This window comes from Lycium ferocissimum, chromosome 2 (assembly GCF_029784015.1).
Source record: "Lycium ferocissimum isolate CSIRO_LF1 chromosome 2, AGI_CSIRO_Lferr_CH_V1, whole genome shotgun sequence".
In the NCBI taxonomy this organism is placed as follows: domain Eukaryota; kingdom Viridiplantae; phylum Streptophyta; class Magnoliopsida; order Solanales; family Solanaceae; genus Lycium; species Lycium ferocissimum.
This window is the reverse complement of record NC_081343.1, coordinates 22,691,350-22,701,941: the sequence shown is the minus strand read 5'-3', so window position 1 is coordinate 22,701,941 and position 10,592 is coordinate 22,691,350.

Genomic DNA, 10,592 nt, shown 5'->3' with positions numbered 1-10,592 from the left:
TTGTCCGTCCATATGTCTAGTCTCCCGGTAAATTTCCGTAGATCTGCTTGATGTGGGTAATTACAGTCCCATGGCTTGTATGTATATGTATATATATATTATTTTGATAGCCGAAGGGCTTAGGTTTATAAGGGCTAATGTATTTTAGAAAATGACAGTTTTATGTGATTATGAGCATGTAGTATGAATAACAGCAGATAAGCAGGTAAGTGAGTGGTGTTCGGTGGTTAGCCCGGATACCGCCGCGGCCGTAGCTCGGTCGTGACAGTGAAAACATAACATTTCGTCGGAGAAGGTCGTCATCGATAACACGGCTCTATCGCACGATCTAAGATCGGAAGGAAAGACAACATCCTAAATGCCCCGTAGCTTCGCTTTATAGATGTGGCGCGCAACACACCGATAAACAAGACTCTACTAGACAGTCCAGACATTCCGAGACGCAATCGCTTCCGATGCGAGCCATCCGTCACAACCCAACCCCGTAGGCCGTGACTAGTGCCCGAACACATTCATAAATCCGAGTCGCAAACAGATAGCTTATACGGACACAATTATCAAACGCTGTCTCAGATAATATCAAACTGGCGCAAACACATCTCAAACACAGCCATATACATATCAGAAGCCGACAAGGCTATCAAATGGCGCAACGATTTCAAAAACATACAAATGCAAGCCGACGAGGTCGCTACCACGTCGGATAACGGGATCGCCCGTAACATATATCATACAACACACGTATGTAATGGGCATAACCCACATACATGTCCATAGACCTCTAAACGGAGACAAAGCAGAATCATATGACGGGACGGGGCCGTACCCCCCCCCCCCCCCCCGAACAAATATATCAAATGCAACGAACGAATATATACAAAATAAGGCTCAGGAATGCGGGGGAGCACTCCAAACAAATGTACAGGGTGTCCTAAACGGGTGGATCACCAAACCGTGCGTCGTACTGCGCGGGCATGAAATGCGACTTCGAAAGAAAGGGGGTCAGTACGAAATATGTACTGAGTATGCAAAGCAGAAAATGTAGTATACAAATCTGAGTCCAAATCGAAACAGAAGTACAGAAGATAAATGCATTTCCAAAATATCAAAATGTTTACTTTAAAAATACGAATCATGCATAGGGCGTACGTAAAATATGATCGCCGCTCGTCGATACGGCGCCATAACACAAGATAACACCGAGAAAGTTTCAAATCTCCGTATCCCCGTCACATATCACAACACAAGATAACGCCAAACACGAGATATCGCCCAATATGTTTTAACCGGCCCTCGAGCGAGGGGAGCTCGGTGATCCATAAACACGGATAACACGAGTTTATCATAATGCGCACAATTAACCGGCTTACGGACTCGGCGAAAGATATAACGGAGTAATGCACGAACGGAGTCGTGAGGAATCATATACATAAAATCATTGTCATAAATCCAAAAGATAAGTAAAATAGTCATATTTGAAATCGGAATAATAATTACAACATTTTCTTTCAAAAGTTGTCGAAATCACATAAAGGAACATTGCGGGACCCACGGACGAGTGTAGACCCGAGATGGGCCCGCCTATGGAAGACATACTCATCCTACATCATACAACCCTCTACGAAAATCTCAAAGCAATCCGAGCTTTTCTGTGAAAGTTATGAGCGTTTGTAGTTTTAGCATCGTTAAAGAATAAACTCTTTAAAAACCAAACTTTCATGCAACCTTTACAAATCAATAACTCCAAGGACATAGGATCAATATTTCATGACATCAACATATGAATATCAAGAAACAAATGCGTATCATGGACATGCTCGGATTGCGAGAATAGAGTTTCCTCGAAGCTCGTGTCATAGCCTAATTTAACTAAGGCATGCCAAAGAAGGAAGGTTGAGCTTTACATACCTCAAACGCTCTCCAATATAATCCAAGCTCAAGCTAATGCCAATCCTACGTCTCGGGCTGCCCAATGTCTACAAACAAGTCATAATATGCCAAACATTAGCTATAGACATTTTGGGCATTTAATTCCAATTTAGCCCTTAATTCTACAAATATTTGGACAGCATTTCCCCTGTAAATAGGCCACCCCGAGAATTTAACTCGGCCAAATCAATCAACAACAACAACAACAACCAGCCTAGCAACATCAAAAACCAATCCGAAAGGCATTACAACAATAATAACTCTCTTTTCCATCATTCAACAACATTCATAAATTCAATTCAACGGCTTACCTTCAAGCCAACGTCGATGCTTATACATTAAAATACTAACCCGAACCCATACCAACAATATTTAAAGACATTCAAAGCAATTCATATAACATTTCCAACAATCCAACAATTTCTCCAATCCACCCGAAATCAGCCCCCAAACCCGAGAACCTCACTTTAACACATTCCTCATTTTCAAATCATGATTTGCATCCACAATTCACATTCTAACAATGCTATTCTCATCAATATACAAATTACATTAAATGTACAATAACCTCCAAATCAGTCCGCAACAATTACAACATCAATTTGAGTCATTAAACATTCATTTCCAACATAGAATTCATAACGACGACGACTAAAACGTTAAGCGATATTAATTCATTTCTTGCTACATAAATGGCCTACATTCGGCCAACACCTCCCACCAACATATAAAGATGATCCTCATTCCTTTCTCCACTCTACAACAATCACAACATGCTAACAAGACTTTAATTCATAGCTTTAATACCACACAACACACACACCTCACACGGCTATACACTACACACACAACCAAAATTCCAACTTGCTATATTTCATGATATTCATCCATTTTAACATACTACAACATGCATACAACCTTTATAACATACAAAACATAATCAAATCTTACCTTTCCTCTTCAATTCCACAATAGGCTAGGGTTTGAAATAATGAAAACTAGCGGGTTGATCGCTCCAACGAAACTTCCACGCTACTTAGAGACCTCAAAATAGCGGGTTTGTACCAAAAAAATATTTTTGGAGTGGCTTGAATTGAACTTCAAATTTTGGCTCCTTGGCCGAGAGTTGTTGTTGTTTGTTCTTCAACTTCTTGAAAATTTTCTAAGTGTTAGATGATGAAATGAGTTAGTAGTCATCTTTTTAAGCCTTCACAAGACTTTCACATGTGTTCAAGGCCCACTCCATGTGTTGGATCAATTAAAAATGAACACAAAATGGGTGGGCCAATCCCAATAGCTACACGGCCAAATGCATAAAAATGCATGATTTGCAAGTTCCCTAAATTCCAATTTTGGTCCCAAATTTTCCTAATTGTTCCATACCATCAAATTCATGAACAACTTAGGTCTCAAAGTAAAATAGAAGGTCCAAAGTCTCGACTTTGTATCCCGGAATAGTTTGGACCCTAACTTATCATAGTTGAACCAAATTGTCCCAATATACAAAAATACGGGATATAACACTTCGTGTCTTGAAATCTACATATAAAACCATTCATACTATTGTTAGGCTCACCATCATACACTTGTCCTAAGCCTTCAAATTAAACCTCCTTAAAATACGCAAAATTCTTAATGACATCTCCCCTGTTTATTTGCCTAACCCTCATTCATAACTCAACAACAACAACAATACCAACACCAATCATAATATTTCCAACTCCAAAATACTTCATAAACATCCCATATGGTGTTTGTCCCATATTTCCATCACAGAGTCATTTTATAACAATTTTACAGCTCCTTCTCCATAAATAGACCAAGATTAACGTTAATAGCAAGAGATTCATGCCTTTATCTCGATAATATTGCCATATCTTAACTTCTCTACCTTGATCTTAAGCCACAATTTTTTAGTTGTAACTATACGCCGTCTGGATCGGGATTTGGGAATTATACCTGGTTTGGGCTAAAATTTGGCTTGGGGAGGGGTTGGGGAGAACTCTCCAGAATTTTGGAGTGGTTATTGGGGTGTTTTGTGAAGAAAATGGGGGGTTGGCCCCTTCAAATAGAGCTCCATAATCTGCACCGTACTCCTCGAAAACGTTCGGCGCGATCGCGCTATACAAGCGCGCGTTTGCGCAGGCTTAAATTTTCTGCCTGCGCATTCGTTCAGTAAAAAGGTCATAACTCTTGATTCCGATATCGTGTGAGGGCCCACGACCTATGGTTGGAAATCTCTTCCAATTATATACAACGTTCATTCTTGGAGTTTTTCCAAATTCCAAACTTATAATGACGTTTTGGTCCCTACAACTTAAATCACCCGAAAATGTTTCCTTAAATCATCCTTTTGGAGGGCTTATGACCATTTTTGGCTTAAGGGTCCTTCTTAGGACTTGCTCAACTTTCCATGTACTACTCATATATCTCTTCATATGTCCTTTATAAAATCCTGACGTGTGGGTCCCACTTGGATTACGGTAACGAGGGTCTTTCATCAGCAACGTACTAACTGATTTACACCCTATGGTCTCCAAACGTCATATGTATATTATTATTACACTCTTATAATATAACCTTCATCTCTAACCCGAGCCTCAAAATTACACAGCGCGTTCGCGCCTCGTGGTCGTGCGTTCGCGCTGTGTTGGCCCTTGGCCTTCCGTGCATTCGCGCCACTCCTTGGTGCGTCCGCGCAGATCATTTTCCTGGCCTGCCAACATGAATTGTAACATCCATATCTTCTTACCCCGATGTCCTATTGGGGAGGGGTTTGTCGCGACGGAAACTAGACTTCCCGAACTTCACTTTAGGCTTTTGTTTTACTTCAAAGTTCTTAATTTACTTAGAGATTTTCTTTCTCCCAGTTAAACCAAAAATTTTCGTACCAACCCTTGCCCATCTTTCTTTCAAAGCCTTGGAAGCCTAATCTCCTTAATTCACTTATTTTCCAATCCTCCTATAACCTGTTATGTGAACTCAAACTCTTATAATCATAAAACGAGCACCTATGATCTTGCATCTTCTCGATAATAACTCCGATGTCTGCAACTGAATAGCTGACACCTATCGAATCTCAACGTGCAAAAACTATAGGGTGTAACATCCTTCCCCCTTAAAAACATTCGTCCTCGAATGTTGACCCCTCCACGACATTTTTACTGATGTCTTGAAGTGATTACCCTTCTCTTATACTCCGGTCACCTTATCTTTAACATAGGTTGGTCAATCTCTTCTTATTCTTCCTTAGCCCTTTATTGAACTCTCTCATGATGTTATAGCCTTCTATGCTTATATAACTGAGTGAACATTCAATTAACATTCTATTCCTGTCAAGGTGGCTTTGGTTCGCCGGGGCTATGGCTACTCGCCGACTCGCAAGCACCTCCTCTTACTTGCTCTTCAGTCGTCTACTAGTGGACAACTCCTTTGCTTGGCTATGGCACCTTCCTTGAGTCTCTTTTTCTTCGAAGTGCTTTTATCCACTTGCCACTTTTATAGTATTAGCCCGGAAGTCCGTAGAATGTCCTCTTAGAAGTGTAAATCTGTTCTATTTCTAGAAGACTCTTCTGTTTCTGAAGTAATCATGTCAATATGACTGCACATTTCCTTTCGAATGCCCCTCAAGAACCAGAAATCCCTTCGTACTTTTGCAAACCTGCTTATTTCCTCCCAGTTCACATCCTTATTTGTTGTTCTTTGCCCTCCAGTTCCACTTACCAAAATCTGATTTCGAACCCTTTACCTTCGTCTTGTGTTCCATACTACATGTTCCATTCTTTCTGTATACTCTGATGTTATTGTCACGACCCAACCCCGTAGGCCGTGACTAGCGCCCGTGTCACGACCCAACCCCGTAGGCCGTGACTAGTGCCCGAGCTGGGCACTCATACGTATCCGTCAACCATAATCGTACTACTAGTAGCATAAGCATAGGCGAAGATAAGTCATCGCCCCAAAGCTGACATATATAGATATACATATACACATATATACATAACGGACATAGTCGGTAAGGGTATCAAAACATAAGAACACAAACCAAACAAACACAACTGTACAGAACTCGCCCACAACCCACACGTTTATGTCTACAGACCTCTAAGAGTCATAATGAGAACCTATGACGGGACGGGGCCCCGCCGGCCGTGAACAAACATATATATACAAATAACAAGTATCGTACCCAAAAGTGTAGCTCGGATCAAGGGAGCTCTCGAACGACGGAATGGATGTCCTAGGCCGACGAGTCACCGAATGTACACACAGTACCGCGCGGCATGAAACGCGGCCCCAGAAAGGGGTCAAGACGAATATGTGCGAGTATGTAAAAGGTGAAAAACGGGAAACGAGATCATAACCGAAATGAGAGTACGGAAAATGTGCATAATAGTCAGAATACCGAAGTACGTGCATCTGTAATACAAATAGTGCATAAGAGGTACAGAAGACATATATAATAATCAGAATGCTCAAAATACTTAGCTTTCTCTTGAAGAATATTTCTGTCTCATGTGTATATAAAATAGAACATAACATAGTAGCTGACATTAACCGATGTGGGATTCGCCTAAACCAATGTGGGATTCGCCTAAACCAATGTGGGATTCGCCTAAACCAGTGCGGAATGTGCCTCGCCACTGGGTTTGCCCCACCATTGGGTTTGCCCCACCACCGGCTCCGAAACCAACAGATCATATTTCAGAATATATGTATATATCATATCATCACATTAAACGGAATCATCATATTATCATATCATCAGACTAAACAGAATCGTCATATTATCACATCATCAGATTGAACAGAATCGTCATATTATCATGTCATATACCCTATGCGGTCCGTAATAGGACCCGGCAGACGGAACGTGGTCGCCCCTCCTGCCTTGGGCGCCACAACTCATCATACTTCAGAAGTTTTCAGATCTCCGTATCTCCGTCACACATCATAAATCAGAATCACATCATATTTTCGAACTCATCATACTTCGTATCATATCATATATCAGACGCTCATCATACTTCGGAAGCTCATCATACTTCGAATTGTGTGCACGATAGTAACCGGCCCGGGACTTGACGAAGGAAGTAATAATAGTGTGCACGAGCAGAATCGTAGGATCTATATGCATCTCAAAATACTTATATCCATATGCAATGTAAAATCATATGCAATGCAAACATTTACAAAAACTTAATAAATTAATCAAAGCAATTCATTACTTACAAATTAATACAATAGTCCAGTCGCGTTTCTTCCGAATGACACTCGGGCACATATCAAACCGAACCTTAAGGATCATAACTTCGTATTGGAATCATGTACATAACAATTCTCATTTCAAACCCGTTACATAAATAGGTAATCATATTCTGGGGTTAAGATAACAAACATGCTAAGTTCTTTAAAAAAACGTTAAGACTGTACAAGGAAAGTCTCGAGGGCCCACGGACGGGCATCCACCCCGCCCGAGCCCGCCTATGAAAGTTGGGGGATACTATGCCTTATGGAGTCACCTGTGAAGATTTCGAGGCGATCCGAGCTCGTCTACGAAAGTTACGGAAGTTCGTAGTTACGAAACCCCTTTAAGGACACGATTATTTTTAGAACATTTAAAACTCATTCATATCAAAATATAAGAACTTTGGATTGTCTACATTAGGAGAGTTAACTTTAGGAAGCGAAGAAGAAATGCATATAAGCTCGGATCTTAGGAGTGAAGTTCCCCGAGGCTCGTATGATATTCACCTTACGTCTAAGACATGCCAAAGAAAGAAAGAGGTAGCCTTACATACCTCGCTTGCCTCCTTAGCTAATCCAAACTCAGGCCTCGTCTCTCCAAAGTCTACATGACGTCAATGAATATCAACCATTAGCTATACACGTTTAGGTATTCAATTCCAAACTATTTCTCAATTCTACAGAAAATTGGGCAGCACCTCCCCTGTAATTACAACAACCCCGAGATTTCCACTCGGCCAACTCTTCAACAACAATACCAACAACCATTTTAATAACATTAACAATCAATTCAAACGCATTATATCGCTAATAATTCTTCTCCACATATTTCGACAACATGCCAATTATATTCAATTCAAGTTCATATATTCAAAAACCATCCAAACAACATTCAAGAATACTTTAAGCAACTCGCACGATAATTCCAACTCTCCAAATTCACAAACTACACCACCAAACCACACTTGAACAACATTATTCTTACAACTTCAAGAAACTATAATAAGATCACATTGAGCTTCAAATCAGCCCACACAGTTTCTAACTTCAACTTGGACCATTAACCTTCATTTTACGTCATAGAATTCATAACGACGACAACCAAAATACTAAATGACATTAGTTCATTTCTTGCATACCAAACAGCCCTACACGGCCCAACATCAACATATATAATCTCATGAGTTTCATTCATTTTCTACACATTACAACAACACACAAACAAGTTGAATGCAATTAATTCATCACCCCAACACCTCTACATGCTCACGGCCAAACACACCCACACGGCCACACTCCAACATCTCTATTTTCATTCATTTTCATACTTCACAACATACACAAATCCTCTACAACATATGAAAAATAAGATTGAATCATACCTCTCTTACTTAGTTCTTCAAGTTGGCTACGCTTGGCACCTTAAATCAACGCTTGTTTCTATCACTCCAACGACTCCACCACGTTGTTATACACCTTCTAAGGAGTAGAATTGCTAGAGAAAATTATTTTTTTTGATCAAATTCTCTTGCTCTCTCTCTCTCGGTTTAGCTTGGGCCGAATGGCTCCTCTTGAGCTCTCTCCAACTTTCTTGAAATTTCCAAAATATGAGAATGATGAAAATGTGCTAAATTTGTCATCATATTACTACATATATTAAGTATCCATGTGGCCATGGCCCACACCTCATGTGGCCGGCCACATGGCTAATTTTCATGAAATTTCAAGTTTCAAAAATTAACTTTTGGCCCCCAAATTTCTTATGAGATGTCTAACTTTCCATAACCCACTTTTAATCCCAAATTCCATAATATCTCATGCTAATGAAACCATGGGCAACTCATGCCTTGAAAAAAAATCGTGGTTAAAATCTCTACCTTGTATCTCGGAATCCTCTTGTCCTTAACGTATCGTAGTTAGCTCGAATTATCCCGACGTACAATGTACGGGATATAACAGCTCGAGCTGGGCACTCGTATACACCTGTTAACTATAATCAACTCACAATTAGCATAATAAGGAACTTATATATAAAAAGGCAAGACGTCGTCTCAAAACTGTCGCATATATAGACACATCATAGCAACCTGTCTCCTGAGGAGTTACAACTTTCAACAGATGATATTACATATTGTCCAGCAAGGCTGTCATAATATAGGGGAACGTCCCAGCCATATACGAGCCAACAAGGCTACCATAACACACGGCTTCCAATATATATATATATATATATATATATATATGCAAGCGACAAGGCCGGCCACTACACGCAACATCCCAAAACATATATATATACGCAAGCCAACAAGGCTGCCACTACGAACGGGGAACGCCCCAAAACATAAGTCATACGTACGGGCGAACGAGTAACTATATACAACCCACACACATGTCTCGAGACCTCTAAGAGTATCAACAAGAACATATGACGGGACGGAGGCCCCGCCGTGCCCTTCGAATAAACATATACATATATCGACAGATTCGACAAAAGTCTAGACTCAAACAATGGAGCATTCCAAGGCAGCCGAGTAGAAGTCTAAGGCCGAAGGATCACCAAATCGAGTATCCGTACTTGTGGGCATGAAATGCAGCCCCCGAAGAAAGGGGTCGTACGTGAATATGTCTGCAGTATATAAAGCATGAAAGACAGTAAACAGGATTATAACCGAAATAAGAAGTACAGAAAATGAGTACAATAACCAGAATACCAAAATGCTTTCTTTTGAAACACAAATCATGCATGTCAATATCATTTATCATATCCGGCCCATTATAGGACTCGATGAACATGGTCGCCACCCCGTCTTTGGCGCCATAACACAAAGATACTCCGAACACAGCATAACTCCGTATCACGGCATAACTCCGTATCACAGCATAGCTCCGTATCACAGCATAGCACCATAACACAGCATAACACCATAACATATATATACCGTACCCGACCCTCTAGTGAGGGACTCGGTGAAAGATGTAATAACAGTATGCACGAGCAGAGTAGTGAATAACTATATGCATATAAATCATCTTTTGAGACTCAATAGATAAGTAGACTAACCAACGCTCGAGTATCAGGACGATAGTCATACTCAGTACTCTTTGAATATCATTATGGACTATATCAAAATAAAGCCTCGAGATCATAGACATGTATCAAATTAATACGAAAAAACGACTTATGAAAGTTATGGTCATTAGTCATTATGAAGTCTTTCAAGAATAGGAACTTTTACGCATCGTTTACTATCCAATCATATAGAAACTCGAGGGCAGTAGCTCTACTATATTAAGAATTCTAACATCAAGAAGTGAATAAGAATCATAAACATGCTCGGAACTTATGAATAGAGTTACCCCAAAGCTCATATCGTATCTTACTTACATCTAGGACATGCCAAAAGAAAGAAGGGATA